This window comes from Montipora foliosa, chromosome 6 (assembly GCF_036669935.1).
Source record: "Montipora foliosa isolate CH-2021 chromosome 6, ASM3666993v2, whole genome shotgun sequence".
Lineage (NCBI taxonomy): Eukaryota > Metazoa > Cnidaria > Anthozoa > Scleractinia > Acroporidae > Montipora > Montipora foliosa.
Window position 1 is genome coordinate 67,933,688 of NC_090874.1, and position 18,425 is coordinate 67,952,112.

Here is an 18,425-nt window from a genome sequence, read left to right on the forward strand (position 1 = left end):
GGTTCAAGATATCTGTGTGTGGCTAAGATTGCCACATGTGGAGGCAAATTTTCTCTATCATGACTTATGAGGAATTTCTAAGTACTCTTCAAAAGAGGTGAGGCATGTTGGGCCTCATTTATAGTCTTGGGCCGGTTGTTCAAAAGCCGATTAACGCTAATCCCAGATTAAAAATTAACCAAGGAGTCTATTTCTCCACTCCCAAGTGCTGTTCAATGCTGATATTCAGCAAAACTTTACATTAGAAGAAGTCAATCTTGAAAAACAAAAATAAGCAAAAGAAACTTTCTTCACCAAAAAGTTAAAACTTGAAACAAAAGTTTATGCTAATCCTGGATTAAGTTAATCGGCTTTCGAACAACCGGGCCCTGGTCTTTAATTTTTGTCAGGTGTCCCACATGTACAGCCTTGGGTATGATGCCATGAGTACTTGTTAGGAACACCTGTTTGACTGATCATAATAATGATCCCTGATGCAATGGACGGTGCATGTAGCAGCGCTAGCTGCAGCTGGGGTGACTCTCACTGTATCATAACTTGGCAGCTACTGTTCATTGGTGGAATGTGTCATAGAATGCAGTACAAAACTTCAGTATTGCATTACACATGTTACGTTACATTAGTATTTTGGTGCATAGGTCATTGTCACATAAGGACTTGAGCATTGAGCATTGTGATCTTTTTGGTGCTCTTTTCCTTATGAAGGAGCTCAGAATAAGTAATGAAACAATACTGGCTCTATGTCATTCTCTTTCCTAATGAGTCTTCAACACATTAACAAATAGTTAACAGACTGTTTAGTGTGTTCAGAGCACACGCTTTACTTTTGTTATGTTATATAATTATTATAAATTTTGTTCTTTTACTTACTTAGTGAAAAACTATTATCCAGTCTAAGCCATACCTACATTTGACTAACCAATAATAATTGATAACATACATCATGGAAAATTTCTGTAAAAGACAATGGAGAAAAGACTAATTCAGTACAAAAAGAGGCAATAAACCAAGCATTCCAATTGGTCTACTCAGAAAAGCAAGCCCTGGACAGCTCAATTTCACATGATTGCATGATATGTATGCATTGCTTCTGCTTCATTATTATAAGTTATCTCAATTATTTTCCATTTATTGTTATGTATGTAAATGCATATTAATTTTTTGCTAGTACAGTGGGGAATGAATAGGCATTTCTAAATGGATCTTCGAAAAAAATTTAGAAGGAATTCAGTTTGTCTTTGCTCAGTATATTAGTATGGAACCATGGTCAAACTTTGTGTAGTCTACCCAATATTTGCTTCATGATATTATCATTATCACTACTAGTAAACTTTGTTTTTCAGGGACAGTCATTTTATAGTTATCTTCCTGGTGTGAAAGAGCATGCACTGATGGTCAGTACCAAAATATTAATTCTTTTTTATTATACCCTTATTTACCTTACCCTTCGTACTGAGATAACTGTGTTCCTTTGAGGTCATCAACAAAGCATTATTTTCTCTCCTTCAATTTACTTCCAATATTTGTTCCTCCTTTTTTAATATTTGAAACACTTTTTCAGTGTTCAAGTTAATATCTGTCACTTTTACTGACACTGAGGTGAAGAACTGACTGTATATAAAACAGGAATTAGTTAATAACCAATGGACCAAAAATTATTTCTACCAAAAATGCTAACAGAAAAAGGAAAATGGTACTTGGCTAATCACTTCCAAAATAACAAATCTGAAAGGTAGCCCAAAAAGCACTTGACAATGTCTAGTATACACTTGTACATGTACATTTGTATGAGTACCATACTAAATATTGTAACAATCTTGTGTTGTTAAGAAATATGGTACCGTTTTAATTTCACAGATATTTAATTGGCTAGGAGGTAACCAAAAGGGATTTGTGACCAAAGATGATGTGAGGAAATTAACCCGAGATGAAATGCGGCAACTTGTTCTTTCCATTGAAGGAACAGATGTTAGCAACACGTTGGAAGCAGAATATGGAATTATTGATCCATCACATGTCAGGCGAGTACCTCCAGATGAAGGAATTTTAGAGTAAATTAAATTTTGATTGCTTCATGTCTTTGAAGTTATTGCCCCCGCAGGGATTTGTCCCAGAAGGCAGCATCCTGAGTAGGCACTCGAGTAGCCAGCGCTTATATTAATGAGTACTTACAGTAATGTAATATACGGTCAGAAGGGCAGAAAAAATCTTGATTTGCTTGATCAGGGACCACATGGAATCAATGGGTAATGATGACGTTTTCTATTGTTCGCGGCCGCAAGTAAGAGATGGTTAGGATCTGACATAAACAGAAAATTCCCAAAGGGAATTTGTGAATTTTGACATCACAATAAACAGGGGTAGCAGCTCATCACAAATCGGTATTTGGGGGTGCAGAGTATTATAAAAAGAAGCATGTGGTTTGGTACATGTATTTTGTGTCAGCTGCATCACATCGTGTGTGTTTGTGGGTTTCATTCTGAGCTTAGCAGCTGATTTCAACTAAGAAAGACTGAACTTTTCATGATGTTATTTAGGAATTAGGTGTACTTTTTTAAGAAAGCACTATTGTTTGACCACAAAGCATAACGTTTGTGTTTGTTATATACATGTATGCAAAACATGAGTTTAAAAGTCTGAAAACGCAAAACTCCCGTGCTGCATATTAATTCAGCCACATACACACGCATTGCATTCTTAAACTATAATGAGTCTTTGACGTCATTTTCTCCTTGATCCAGCTCTCTCAAGATGTTAAAGTTACCTAGTATTGGCGGACCATTAAACAGGAAAATTCCAGTTAAAATAAACAGATGTCTTTTTGAAATCAAGGCTTAAAACTTTGATCAGTTTTATAATACTGTTTAGTTAACATAGTTTTGGAATCCAAAGAAAGCTAAAAATTGTTTTTTTGGTCATAGTAACACTTTAACAGCAGGGGCAGCTGTAGTGTCAACTATTACTAAATTCTTACTAACTGAGCACGAGGGCCGTACTGGGGAATATTGACCCGAGGTCGTGGCAGTATGGGCCGAGCTCAGCGAGGTCCGTACAAAAATGACCGAGGGCCAATATTCCCCAGTACGGTCCCGAGCAAGTGAGGTTAGTAAGTAGTTTATTATATGGCTTTTTAATTACCTTTTGCTTTGTTTTTGCAAGCCCGTAATCGGCCGGTGGGCATTACGGGAGAATAATGCCCTACAATTCAGTCACAATTAGCCAATCAGAGGGCGCGTTATATCGGCTACAAACACAAGCCATATAATAATAGTTTATATCATCCGTAATTCTAATTTCTAATACACAAAAGATATCTGTATAGGGATGCTAAGTTTTATAGACCACTTTCATAAATGGCGACCAACTTTACATTCTTTTGTCTTTATGTTAATTAGACCTACTGCCCTCGTTTGGAAACAAATATTCTTTTGAAATTTGCTCGTCGTAGCGGGGTTAGTAGGGCTTATTAGCATTAAAACAAAAGAATAACTTATTTGACCGCCATTATGAAAGAAGTCTATGTTCAGTTGAAACTTAATATTATTTGTCTTTAACCCTTTGGCGTCCAAACCGGCCAGACTTTCTATTTTACTCTGTCTAATGCCAGACGATTTTACTCATCAATGGGGAACCCCTGGGAGTCAATGGGTTAATCACTCACTGAAAAACTATGTCCCCATTAATGAGATCACCAATAAATTATGGTTCACTTTTATTGTGTCTTCGTGTTTGTTTTGATTGTCACAAATATCAGTATAGCATTTTCATCATCATGATGATTGTTTTCAGCTTTTTTGCCAAAAAGTATTTTTCTCTTTCAAACAATATAATTTGCAAATCTAATAAAGAATGAAATAATTGAAAGGGTAGTAGCTTTCCTTAATACTGGTACCGGTAACTGAGAAAACTAAAGATAAAATCTGAGATATATAATGAACACACAAACAACACACAGCAAAACACTCAACTACGTTGCAATCATCTATTTAACAAATGAATATCAAAATAAAAAGAAAATCATTTGAACCTAATCCTTGATGCAGCAAATAAATCGTAAAAAAAAAGAAAGCAGCATTTACCGGTAAATGTCAGCCTTTTGTCTAGAAGCATGTTTAGTTGCACTGTTAAAAAGTGTATTTAAAATGAAGTAAGTACTGTAAGATATTAAACTCTTTATTTTACAGGGTTTGCCCTAAGTAGCCAAAAGGCTGGCAAAGGTTCAGCCTTCGATAGTTTCTTTGTATTTTCAGGTATATAATCGAAAATCTTTTGCTTCAAAATGGACACATTTCTCGTGACAGCTTGATTGATGCTTATATCAGGGTACGTCTCAAAAAATCTCTTGCCAAAGTGCTGGTTTCCTGAATCCCTCTATCATTGACTCAGTTTATCCAAGGGGTACCGTTATTCATCAGGAGTTCTCTAGTAACCCACAGCCATTCATTGGCTAGGTTAATAAGCATAATATTATAAATTCCCTTTAGGTTTTTATTAGCTGCGTAGCTGGCGGTATTGTAGGCACCCGGAATAAAGTTTTGTAGCGGTATTGTGGGCACGCAGAATAAAGTTTTGGCAGTAGAGCCGCTAAAAGCAAGCAGCGAAGGTGTGAGGAGAATGAGGAGGAGGACTTTATTCTGCATGCGTGCGAAAGTACTGTCAGCTACGCAGGCTAGGTGTTTATATGACCTTGTTTCAGGGGCAGATCCAGGGGTGAATAGGGTGGCTAGCCACCCCCCATTTTAGCTCCTTTTTTTTTTTTGGTATTTACCTGGTTTTTGTATTTTTATTTTTGCTGGGATGAAATTAGTCTTTAATTGATCTTGGGCCCATGCGATTACATATACACAACATAAAGTCAAAATGGCAGCCTAAACTATCTGGACTTTTTTCACAGTATATAATTCGATTCTTTCAATTCACCCCCCGCCCCCCCTTAAAATATTCCTAGATCCACCACCGTGTTTACTTACGATGGCCAATAACAATTATTATGATTATTATTCTTTGAATCTTCTAATTAGACCCACTGGCTTTGTTTTTCATACGGTAACAAGGCTAGAAAAAGTTACAGCGTACAATGTATATTTAGTCACCATTATGATATAAGAGTGGTCTAAAGTAACACAATGATATTTATCGAAACGGAAAGGGTGACATGATCCTCACACTTAGCTCACCAATTTAAGCAATAATTATTTTCTCACTCTCGTAAAGACACCTGAAGAATTCAGGTGTCTCCGACGGGATTCAAACCCATGACCTCTGTGATCCCGGTGAAGTGCTCCACCAACTGGGGCTATGAAACCTCATAGTTTGGAGCAGGTCAATTTGTTAGGCTCGTGTGTTGCCATGAAAGGGATCGGTGATTGAAATAACTGTATGTATTTGAAATGCGGGTTATAGACGGCAGGGAGATGTGGGTCCTTGCACTTAGGTAGCTGCACAAGCCCAAGTGAAGCAATTGTCTCTAATTATAGACACCTGAAAAATTGCTCAAATTGTGCAGCCAAGTGCGAGGATCATGTCTCCCTTTCGTCTATAACCTGTACTTCAAATACATATACATGTACCGGTACATTAATTTCATTCAAGATATTTCTTATTGATAATTATGATATGGCACAAAGCACATTTTCTGGTGTGGACTTGGCTAAGACTTCGTTCAAGCCTGGAATTTTTTAAACTTTCTTTGGCAACTGTTCAATGTCCTTTGTAGCTGGTAATTGATCACTTTCACTGAGACCTAAGAGCAAAACCTGGGAGGGGGGGGACTTGCCTATGAAAGGGGTGGGGATGCTCATCGTCTCGCTTAGGGGTGTAAATTTAGGATTTTGGTCTCACTAAGGTGTTCTGGGAAAACGCGATCAACATTATTTAAGCCATATGTAGCCGTAAAGGTCTTGTTTAGGGTTTTCCATGAAGAAATATAAAATTATTTATTTTAAATGTTTTAAATATGGTCTCCTTTAGGGGTCAAAAAATCCTGGGCAAAGCCCAGATTGGTCTCCTTTAGGGGTTTAATTTACGATGAGCATCCCCACCCCCTTCATATGCGAAGGCCCCCACATCCATGGGAGAAAAACCATTGGCTATCCAGGTGAACTCCAATTAACAACTAACCAATTAGATTTTACTCTTTCCAGAGCCGGACGATTTTACTCGTCAATTTGGGGTACTTTAGTTGTGAGTGGGTTAACCCTTCCTGAGTCTGGTGCTTGAACCTCTCAACCATGCGGCACACCCAATAATTCTTAAAGCACCTGTGTGCTTTAATGACAATTCTCTTAAAGGGGCTAGTTCACGCAATTTTAGGCAATTTCAGCACTGATCAAATGGTCATAGAATTAACTAAAATATCAAATAACTGTTCAAAACTATAGAAGAATTCTAACAAAACACAGGGAAGCCAAGAAGGGACATGGATGGGACAAAACTGGAGAGGATTGAAATGGATTGAATTTGGGTAAATTTGGAAAACGTCGGCCCACCTTTTTTCAAATTGATATCAGTCTTTATCAAAAGGTAAGTTACAAATCTGGAAAATCTTCCTCAGTTGTTATGTGTCCGTTATTTGTCAAATGAAAGACTCTTGCTCTGCCAATTTGACGTTTGGAGCTAATCATTAACAAAATTAACCCAACTTAACTAACATAGCGTGCCCTAGCCAGTTTCCGTGAATCCAATCTTGCCTTGAACATTGCCCGGGACCGAGGGAACAAACGATTTTGCAAAATCGGTAAGTTAAATTTTTCAAAAATCAAAGAAGATTGTGATGTAGGCCCCCTATTAAATGGTGGTAACACCACTTCTTAGTAGTCTAGCCTCTTTGGGGTAACACCACTAGGTACGATTATGGGCGCTTTTCCATTCGACCAAAAATTTGGGAAAAAATGGTAAGATGGAACGGAAATATTCCGGAAAAAAGTTCGGAAATTTGAGTATACCTCGCGAAATGAAGTTCCACAATTCCCGGAAACAAGCGGAAATCACTTCCCATTACGATTGGTTTATTCCCACCCGCGCACAATTGCTTCTTACATTTTGGGGGCAATACTCGTTGGTGTGATTGGTTTCGAGCGGCCAACCGGCAAATGCTGTTCCATTCGTCAAATGAAATTATCGAAATTTGTAACTAAGACTTCTGGTCAGATGGAAAGCGCCCCATATATTTTTTAATATACTGTTGCATTATCAAATGTAACATTTGTTTGTTGGACATTACTAAAAACGAAACAGGAAAACGAAGCACCCAAAACACCACGTATGGCTCCACTATACATTGAATACTAACCGACAAAGGTTGGATTTGAGATTAAGGACGGTGCCTACTAATTAAAGATATTTTTGCCCCGGTGTTTGATTATGCAGGAAATGTAAATCTTAACAAGTATTATTGAAATTCAAAAAGAAAATTGGGGGTAACCACGCATTTTTCAAAGATAATTCATGAATAATATTTGTACAAAAGCTCTAAAATACAACGCAATGTATGCGTTCTTTCTTAACTGAAGGTTAATTATCTCTCGGAAATGCATGGTTACCCCCAATTTTCTTTTGGATACCAAAGTAGTACTTACTAAGTAATCTATTCTTCCTTTCTCCGGGATCACTTTTAGGTTTAGACCGCCCAAAAATATCCGTGTGTGTTCAATCAGTTAGACATCACGCAGTCTGGAGATGTCCGAGATAGATGCGGACACGTATGCGCAATAACAATTAGTAGGCATCCTTAAATATAGTTTTTTAGGGCTTAGGCTTAAAAACATTTATTGCTCCTATACTCAGTCCTAATCTGAATCTCTAATCTTAATGAGGAGCAATAATCTCAAATCCAACCTTTGTCGGTTTTGTATTCAATGTATGGTACATGATGTTTGGTGTTTCGTTTCGCTGTCTTCGTGGTTTAGTAATGCACCCTTGTTTCGTTGTAGAGAGTACAATAAATGTTGTTGAATGTGTTGGCTGGACCGCTTTCTGGTTTTCTATTCCTTAAACGAATTTTGTTTTGTGTTAAATTTTGTTTTTGTTCTCATGTACTAACTAGCTGGAGGGCCTTAAAAATAGGCTTTTGCTTAAAACGTTTTGAAATATCATCGGCCCCGTCGGTTGAATGATATTTTTTTTTAAGCAACACAACATAACACTTTTTTCATAAAGACCTTTTCAAAAAAGGGACAAACCTACTCTCAAATGTAAAAAGACTATGTTTCGTATCGTTCAAAGCAGTCGTTTCAACGATCATCATGCAGTTGTGATTTGAATTTCCTTAGGGAATTTTTTGTGACAGTAACAACTGTGGTTTTTTATTGCACGATACACTAAAAAAATCACGTTTTGTAGTCGAACTTAGTGAGAACAGTTTTCACAGGGCAATAAAATAGTCATCGGAAAAAAAACGTTCAGCCATCAGGTCCCCAAATTAGACCTTTTTATGAAAAAATAGTGTGTTTAGGGGCAAAAATGGCTTATAATTCACTGTTGGTGTCCTAAAATATGTTATTGATAAACTACGGCGCTGACAACAGCAGCTTGGACATTGTCTACAAAACGATGAGGTAGGAAGAAATATTAGACGGAGGCCGGCGCCTTGCAAGAGGTATTTGGATTTGGACACGAGAGGCCCCCGAGATTTCCGCCGGGACAGGACAATCCCGCGCAGCCTCAGAGATTGCGTATATGGAGAAGATGACCATGATGAGGAAATTGAAGAAGGCACCACAAAAGACACGCGCCATGAAGAATTGTAAAATTTATTCCCTTATTGTGACAAATAATGTATTTGGCAAACGTCGCCACGGACGACATGAAAAAGTCCCCGGTGAACTAGTTGATTGATGACGGGGCGAAAGGACGACTGAAAAAATCAGAGGCGCTGTGAGCAGGATTCGTAATCAACGACCATCGCGAAGGCTACTGAACTCCTGGCGAGTTGAAGTTCGTCGTTGTCTACGTCCTGAATGGACGAATAGGGAGGGCTTAAGGCATCGCGCGATTTTTTGAGACGCCGGACGGTCAAACGGCAAGTTGAGGCTAGGAGTTTTCCCGTCTTTACTTGTCTTTCACACGAGCAAAATTTATATTGCTTAGTATCTTGTTCTCCATTAGAGATGATTAGCTATAAAAACTCTGGGCCCACCGACTGTCCCTGGTACGGCGAAATGTTCTCTTTCGGTCTTGCCGATCCTGGGCATCTCAAAAACGTGTCGTGCTTTAAGCTGCGCTAATGTCATGGAATTGATGACCACCCAACAATTTTTGTAAAAAAAAATACTATCTGTCCTCCCCGCACCGACGCCGGCACTAACAGTTTCTTTGGGGGGAGCACACTGCCCCCGCCTTTCATTCGGCGAATAATAGTTGCACGAGGGGAGGTTTCTCAAGCACGACAGAAGTGTAAGAGTCGCACGAGGGCGAAATCACCGCCTGAGAGGACTGCTGGCTTCTAAACGTCGTTTCTATTTGTTTTATAAAACCAAACATCTTGGAATACAGTTTGTGTCATCTTTTGTCTTCTATTGAAATTCCTTGTCGTTCACTCTAACCCTCGTCGAGCTGGCTTCCACTTAGGCTTGCAAGTCGGTTGTGCAAGTTGTTCGTCTGGCAAAGTACGCGCGTTAAGGGGTCGAAACATGGAAATCATTTCCATGCCCTTTTTTCTGTAACAAAGGGCTGCATGGAAAAATTTCGGCACATACACTGGTCGGTATTTTTTGGGGGGCCGGTTTTAAGGAAAAAGGGCATTTTGTCCCGGTGGCATCACGCGACGGTGTTTTCGTTCATAACCAATCACTCCATGGGCAAAAATTCATACAATGGGTAATTGACCTAATATAGTAGCGCAGCCGCTTTTTCTTTGTCATACGGTTATAGCAGTAGGTATAGGGTTTTTTGGTTTTTTAAGTTAAAAAGACGTAATTCGCAATCCGTGGGAATGGGATGGAAAACGAGCACAATAGGTCTCAGTTCCAGAGGACATCCGCCTGAATGGGACCTAGGTCTTCCCCTGTAGTTGTGTTTATGTAAGTAGTTCAATGGTGGTGTTACGGACTCCTGCTTAGTGACTCTGATGTTCAATTGTCGTTTTTTCGCCCCGTTCGATCGAACAGACTTGTTTCGCCATCCTTCCTCACAGACGCACCTTAAAAGCCGTTAAACCATCGCATAGATTTGCATTGGAAAAATGCCCTACTGAAACATGTAAGCTTTGCTGACAAGAATTGTAACTCGATAGCGAATTGAAATCGTGGTAAACGAATTGGCCGATGGGGGCAAATTCTGTCAGTTTACAAATGTTCTATGCATCCGTAACGTCGAGTGCATGTGTCAATCGTCACAGTTACTCAATTCCAAACCGGCGTCCACATTGTAATTCCACACTGCCAGAATGACACGAACAGGCCGTTCACTCAGGGAACTTATTTTTTATTAATTTGTGATTCCAGATTTCTTTCGTGTTGCATAATGAAACGCGCCAATGATCGGGAATAATACATTAGTGGGCCGTTTGTTTTATAGGCACGGGAAGAAATTGGTCCAGTTAACAAGAAAATATAAGGTATTGTCTACTATTTGCTTTGTATTCACGCTTTATTTTTTCCATTTTTTTCGGCTCTGTGACAACAACGTGTGGGCATATTGTTCTATTTTCAATGTTGATCAAGTCGCATGTCGTCAGTGGCGTCGTGGCAGTGCAAAGAATCATTTTTTAGGAATAAAACACATTGAGGTGCGCCAGAAATGTTTTTGTCTCTAAGGCAAGCGGTGTGTATGTGTATGGACAGAATTCAAGTGAGGGGGCCAAACGCTACTGGTGTGCATAAATTATGATGGTATGAGGACAACCCACGACCTTCTCGGATTTAGATCACCGTTGCTCTACCCCGACTGAGCTACATGGCCATACGGGAAAGCATGGCACGTGGGAGTTTGAGCGACAAATCGGCTCTACCCAAGCCTGTTAAGTGTAAAGGAATTGGTCCTATGCAGTGTGTATCTGTGTATACGGGGAATTTATATGCCACACAGTAACGTTGGCCTACACTTGAAATTCATCTCCATACATATACACACGCTGCTTGGGACAAACATTTCTTTAACCGTCTGAACCGTGTACTCAGTCGGTCGAGCAACGGTGATCTAAATATGAAGGTCATGGGTTCGATTCCCACCTGATAAGAGATTGTTATATGTCCTTGGGTGTTGCATAAAGGACGTTCCTGATGCTGTGGATCATATGCACACAGTAGCGTATGGCCTCACTTGAATGTCACATTCGTTGGGGAGGAACGCGTTGACGAAGCCACCTAAGACCGTTGCTGGGAGGCTAAGGGACGTCAGGCTTAGTAGCAATCCTTCTGTCTCGAGAGGACAATGGTATGCGCATGTAGTTAGTGGGACTGCTGAGAGCAGCGTCTCGACATGGCTCAGCAAGCCGGATCCAGCACGTTGCCTGAGTCTCTTGCACGCTAGGCCAGGAAACACCAATTCAGAGTGCAGGGTGGGCTCGCTTCGTTCCCAGTGCAGCTCGTCAGCTCTTCGTCATTTCTCTCCTTTCCTTCAGCGGTATGATTGTTGGTATTCAATGTCCAGCCGACCGTGGTTTCCCACAACCCTGTCTGTGCTCAAACTGGGAACCAAACGAGGCGGTAGCCTTTGCGAATCGCTTGGCGATGCGCTTCTCTTACCAAACGAGTCATTCAGGATTTCGGCTAGTGCGATCGCTTTGGACGCAGTTGCCCCTATCTGCTTTCTTACTACCGGACCTAGCCAAATTGTTTCGGTAGGTACTGGAATTCGTCCACAGAATGGCCCTAGAGACGCCAACCGCACGGCGTCAACCGCCATGTTTAGCAACAGAGCATTTTAGGCGAGCCAGTACGCATAACCCAGCTCTCACCTCAGTGTCTCGGAGAAGAGCCAGGACAGAGCGGCCACGGACTTATTATGTTACGTTATGACCGTAGAAATCAAAACAAATGTCAACTTCCTTGTAAATAACCGGCATCTTAATAGACCTACGAAGAGATCGGCGACCATTTGATTTCTATCATTTCAAATAGCTATTATAGGGGGTAAATACATATTAATTTGCCCCCTGAGCATCCCATCAATTTTGTTCACTTGTTTGAAACAATAGAAATCAACACGGCGGTGCCGTATCTGTAAAAGGTCTATTTTTTTGGATAGTGAAAATGTATTGCGTGAGCCCGTGTAAAAGATAAGAACTCGAGTTTTTTTTTTTTTTTATTACGGTGGAAAAGTCATTCGAACTCGCGGGCTTACCGTGATCCAGAAATCATGGGAAAGTTTTACGGTTTGTCTTTAGTTCAATCTGTGTGATGCTTGGCCATCGGTTACGCAATCTTTACAGATATGGTAGGCCTCACCCCTCCCCGCCCGCGCCTGACGACCTATTAACGGTTTACGCATGCGAAGGACGGAATGTGTTGAACAAGAGAGGGTTAACACACGCCCTCTTACTAGTACCTCCAGACCCGGCCGGATGGAGCGGTCCCTTACCAAACTAGAGTCATCCCCCGGGAGTTGGGCACCTCCGTCCCCACCACGGTGCCGATACCTTTTGGGGGACGACAGTTGGCCCTTCGCTGCTTCCCTTCTACCGACACTTGCCTCCACGAGTACGGCAATGCGAGTGACAGGATATTGTCGGCCCCTAAACCATTATGTGACCCATGTCCCAGGCCTACTCACAGCCCTCCAAAATAGCCCTTGTCAATTACACCGTGGAAGAAGTCACGATGGCTCATATATTGAAGACAGAAAAGAGTCAATTTAATACTGTCATATGGTAAGGCAAATGGGGGACAAGTCGCAGATTACAAATAGTGTGCGCACCGCGCCTGCTAAAGGTAACACTTACAAAAAAGCAATGTTATTTTCATATCCTTTGCCAGAATAACTACAAGAGCTACATGTCTTCATCAGACTTTTCCAGCTGAAACCCACAGAAACAGGCTAAAGGGATGAGGGACAGAAAGACGAAAAGGCGACGCTGAGCAGTATAAAGGACCAGTGGCATATCTTCCAGTTAAGATCGGGCCACTTGAGATTCTAGGGGGAAGGGAAAAACAAAGAACTCCAGGTGGCAGGCCAGTTCAATGCACCCCCGAAACTGAAGAAGTGAAAAAACTTGGAAACAGCAGGGGGACGGCAGGGTTAATCTTGAGGAAACAAAAAGAGAGTTAAAACAAACTTGCAGGACATGGAGTTAACAGGAAAAAAGGGCCACCAACACGACACCATACTGAAAACCACAACCCGAAGGGGACATGGGAAACCACCAACAGCCACCCAGGAACGAAAGAGGGAGAATCAGCATAGAAGGGAGGGAATAACGAAAGCAGAAGGACAAGATGAAGGGCTAGAAAGAAGGCAACAGAGAAGAAACTCTAAGCCGGTCAAGAACCCAGTACTTCAACACAGGAAAAAACCCAACCTTTTGGGCAAACAACAAGCCGACGGACCAATTGAACCAACAACGAGGAGACCTTGAACGTGAATCGGAGACGATGGAAAAACCAACAGCTTCCTTGGGATGAGACAGTACATTCCGACCCACAACGTAAGGCTTGCCAGACAACAGAAATATTGAAGACAAGGCGGTTGAGCTCCGTACGCACCCCCGAAGGCATCTGGACCAAAGAGGCCACCCACATTACAACCCACGTCTGAGAGTGCCAGGGCATTTACGATGAGGGCCTTTCCGCGAAAGGGAAAGGGGCCCGTGGAATACGAGGGGGCAGCATCAAGACAACGCGCCCCGAAACCGGGTCAATGCCAGGGCCGCCAGTTAACTTCGGCCAGGGCACAATGTCCAATGTAAACAATGACTTTAATTTTTGACGACGTCCAAGCGATGAATCACCGGGAGAAGCGCTACTACGAAAAACGGCCCCAAGGACCAAGCACAAAGCGAGGAAAACCTTCGCACTTACCAAGATTAAATATACCCCTATATACCCATTGAACCCATGTATACCATTTGTAACCCTATAATGCGTAATTTAAATACAGAATAATACGGGATAACATGAGGTACTTACCTCATTGAAAAATTATGCTGTATTCAGTATATGTGGGCTCATGTAAGAGCAGCACGGAACAAATGTCAACCGTTTTGTGTTCCGACAGGGAGATAGGCGAGTTGGACTCAAACTGGTAGGTTACTCATTTTATAAAACTGCCTTTTCAGGCCATTTTCGTCTACACTAAAGCCAACAGAATGGCCATAATGAAGCTAAAATGTGGATAAACACAAGCCGGGCAACGAAAACAAGAGATGGTTTAATGCAGACTGGGACATCCTAAAATGCTCTGTTGTAAACATGGCGGTTCACGAGTGAAGTTGTCTTTGCTGGGGACTTTCCATGGACGAATTCGAGGACCCACGGACACAATCTACAAGCAAGTTTTGAAAGCTAAAACCTATAATTGATGCGTTATTTTCATGGTAGGACTGGGTGGCCCCGACACTTATGAAAAAAACTATGACATGAGAATCGGACGTCTTCCTTGTCATGGAATGGCAGAAGTACCCAGCATTCTTTTGGACATGAGCGCGAGAACTGGCCCTCATCGAATGGCTGAAGCCCGGCCAGAGACAATGATTTCTAGCTAGATACTCAGGAAGTAGGCATGGTGTGTGCTGTTAACGTAGATTTTGGATTTCTGAACAAGGTTATATCATAGAAAAATTCGCGACAAAGTTTGTGCTTTTCATTTCGCTGTAATTCTCGTGTCAAAGAAAAGAAACGCGTATACTATTTTAAATAAGAGTAATGGACGATATTTATATTGCTCATTACCTGACCTCCTACTATGAACCTGTCAAGCTTGACATCTCTATGCAATAAGCGCCGTTTACAAATTCCTCGTAAGTTAATTGATAAAAAAGTATGTGGTTTTCTTGTATAGTTTGAGTGCTCCTTTTTTTTTTTTTGAAAATGAGGGGCTTTCATGCCTTGTTTATAAAACAAAATACGTTTTCTCTCCCGAGTTCCCTCTTATGGCTGATCTTCGCCGAATGACAATTCTGTCCCTCATATAAACCGCATGGAACAAGACAGTTATGGTATTAGTTTTCTTTTTTCTTACGTATCACCTAATTGCGAAATGCTCTACCTGGATTTTATTCCGTACCTATGAGTTTAATGCTTTAAAATACAATCCAGGGCCCGCATTTTGTACACCGCGGCTTTTCTTTTTAATGAATATATCTTTAAATATTATGTATTAGTAGGGTATCTATATCGCCGTGATATTTTAGCTGTAAATGTAATGATTCGAAGATATTAGCTCCTGTCGTTATTCGGAAAAAGCTTATGACTGTATGTATGTTAACTTTAGCAGAGCGCAGGCGCAAACTTTGTATATCTGACTCCGTGCTAACAGTATGAACGATAAAATGACTTTTCTCTTAAATATATAAAGCCATCTAAATCTTACGCTATATTGACAAGGGCGGTTTGGAGCTGTGAGTAGGCGTGGTGGATTTGTCACATATGGTTTAGGGGCCGACAGATCTCTCCCTCAATGCCGTACCGGGAGGCAAGGTCGGTAGCAGAAAGCAGCGAAGGGCCAACTGCGTCCACAAGCGATTCGCACGGGCCGGAAAATACCGGGATGACTCGTTTGGTACGGAGCTCCCGCGACGGTGTCTGGACGGGTACTGCGTTGTTCTCTCTTGTTCAATCATGCCCGTCAGCGCATGCGCAAAAGTTCTGGCTCTTCGATACCTAGCCGACCAAAAAAAATTATCATGCTGGTTTTATTTATTTATTTATTTTTTTTTTGGACCAGCAATTGACATTTCAGTTGATTTTCTAAGCAGAAACGTAACGTAACAACCGTGCGTGTCTGGGTCCTGTCTCCGCCAGAGGCGAGAGATGGGACGCCAACTCAAAAAATATGAGACTATGTTGTAAACAACATGCGAGTTCAAACGAGTGAAACTGGCTCTCTGGACCTTTCTGTGGACGAATTCCAAGGAACCTGACTGACAAAAATGTCAGGGCACGTTTTGAGAAGCTTAACAACCTTTAATGATGGCCGTTATTTTCCATGGGTAGGACTGGGTGGCACGACACATTATGAAAAAAACCTATGAAATGAAGTGAATCGGGAGTCTTCCCTTGCCACGGAATGGCCAGAAATTACCCCAATTCTTTTTGGGCATGACCGAGGCAACTTAAGAAGCACGAGACTGGCACTCATTTTTTTTGAAGCCTGAAGGGCGGCCAGAGAAAATTTCTATCAGATACTCTGGAGTATGTCCTGGGGTGTGCTGTTAACGTAGATTTTGGATTTCTGGACAGTTTTTATCCTAGAAAATTTCGTGACAAAGTTGTGCTTTCATTTCGCTGTAAGTCTCGTGCCAAAGGACACGGTATCATAATTTAAATTAAGGAAGTAAACGATAGTATCTTTGAGGATTACCCGTCCTTATACGAAAGTCAAGCTCGACATCTCTATGCAATAAGCGCATTCAAACTTTCCATCGTATCCTTTGATAAAAGTATGTGGTCTTTATATTTTTAAAAAAATGGTTTTCTGCTTATTATGAAAAATACGTTTTCTCTCCCGTCCATTCTTATGCCTGATCTTCGCCGGAAATTACATTCTGTTCCTCAATAAACCCGCCATGGAACAACCAGTTATGGTCTAGTTTTCTTTTTTCTGAACGTTCTCACCTAAGTTGCGAAAATGCGATACTTGATTTTATCCGTACCTATGAGTTTACTGCTTTTAAAAGACAATCCAGGCCGCATTTTGTACCGCGGCTTTTCTTTTTACTGATTATATCTTTTAATATTATGTATTTAGTCAGGATCTGTAATGCCGATGTATTTAGCCGTAACTGTAATGTCTCGAAGATATTAGGCTCCTGTAGTTCTTCGGAAAAAGCTTACGGACTGTATGTATGTTACCTTTAGCAGGGCGCATGCGCACACTTTGTAATCTGTGACTCCAGTGCTTACCATATGAACCAACTGCGTCCAAAAGCGATCGCACGGGCCGAAATCCCGGGATGACTCGTTTGGTACGACGCTCCAGCGCCGGTGTCTGGAGGTACTACTGCGTTTTTTTCTCTCTTGTTCAAACATTCCGTCCGTCAGCGCATGCGCAAATGTTCTGGCTCTTCGATACCTAGCCTAAAAAAAAAAAAAAAATATTTTTTTTTTTTTTTTTTTTTTTTACCAGCAATTGACATTTGACATTTCAGTTGATTTTATAGGCATAAACGTAACGTAAGAACCCGTGCGTGTCTGGTCTTGTCTCAGACAGAGGCGAGAGATGGTTTCATGCAGACTGGGACGCCTAAAATGCTCTGTTGTAAACATGGCGGTTCACGAGTGAAGTTGTCTCTCTGGCCTTTCTGTGGACGAATTCCAGGACCTACCGACACAATTTGGGCAAGTTTTGAAAGCTAAAAACTTCAATCGATGCGGTATTTTGCTGGTAGGACTGGGTGGCCCGACACTTATAAAAAAAAACTATGAAATGAGAAATCGGGAGTCTTCCCTTGTCATGGAATGGCAGAATTACCCAGAATTTTTTGGGCATGCGAGGCAACTTGAGAAGCACGAGACTGGCCCTCATCGAATGGCTGAAGCGCGGCCGGGAAAAAGAGAGAAAATGATTTCTAGCCAGATACTCAGGAGTAGGCCTGGTGTGTGCTGTTAACGTAGATTTTTGGATTTCTGAACAAGTTTTTATCATAGAAAATTCGCGAAAAGTGCTTTTTTGCGCTGTTTTCGCAAAAATCTCGTGTCTTGAAAAAACGGTATAATAATGTAAATAAAGAGAATAACGAGATATTTATTTTGCAGATTACCTGTCTCTCTTACTACGAAAGTCAAACTCTACATCTCTATGCAATAAGCGCATTCAAAATTTTCCTATATTACTTTATAAAGTATGTTTTTTTTTTTTTTTTTTTTTTTTTTTTTTGAAAAAAAAAAAAGGTTTTCTGCTTATATGAAAAATACGTTTTTCTCTCCCGTCCCTTCTTATGCATGATCTTCGCGGAATTACATTCTGTCCCTCAATAACTGGAACAAACAACCAGTTATGGTCTTAGTTCTTTTTTTTTACGTATCAGCTAAGTTGCGCGGAATGCGCTACCTGATTTTATCCGTACCTATGAGTTTTTACTGTTTTAAAAGAGAATCCAGGGCCGCATTTTGTACAGCGGCTTTTTTTTAATGAATATATCTTTAAATATATCTTTAAATATGTATGTATTAGTATGTATATGTGTATATGCTATGTATTTTAGCTGTAAATGTAATGTCTCGAAGATATTAGCTCTGTGTAGTTATCGGAAAAAGATGAAATTATGTTATGTATGTATGTTACCTTTAGCAGGGCGCATGCGCACACTTTGTAATCTGCGACTCCAGTGC

General features: G+C 40.8%; 1 pseudogene; it reads left to right on the plus strand.

Annotated features, from left to right (window-relative positions):
* LOC138008249 (jmjC domain-containing protein E-like) overlaps positions 1-5,768 on the plus strand; it is an 8,394-nt pseudogene extending 2,626 nt beyond the window's left edge.
* The last annotated feature ends 12,657 nt before the right edge of the window (positions 5,769-18,425 follow it).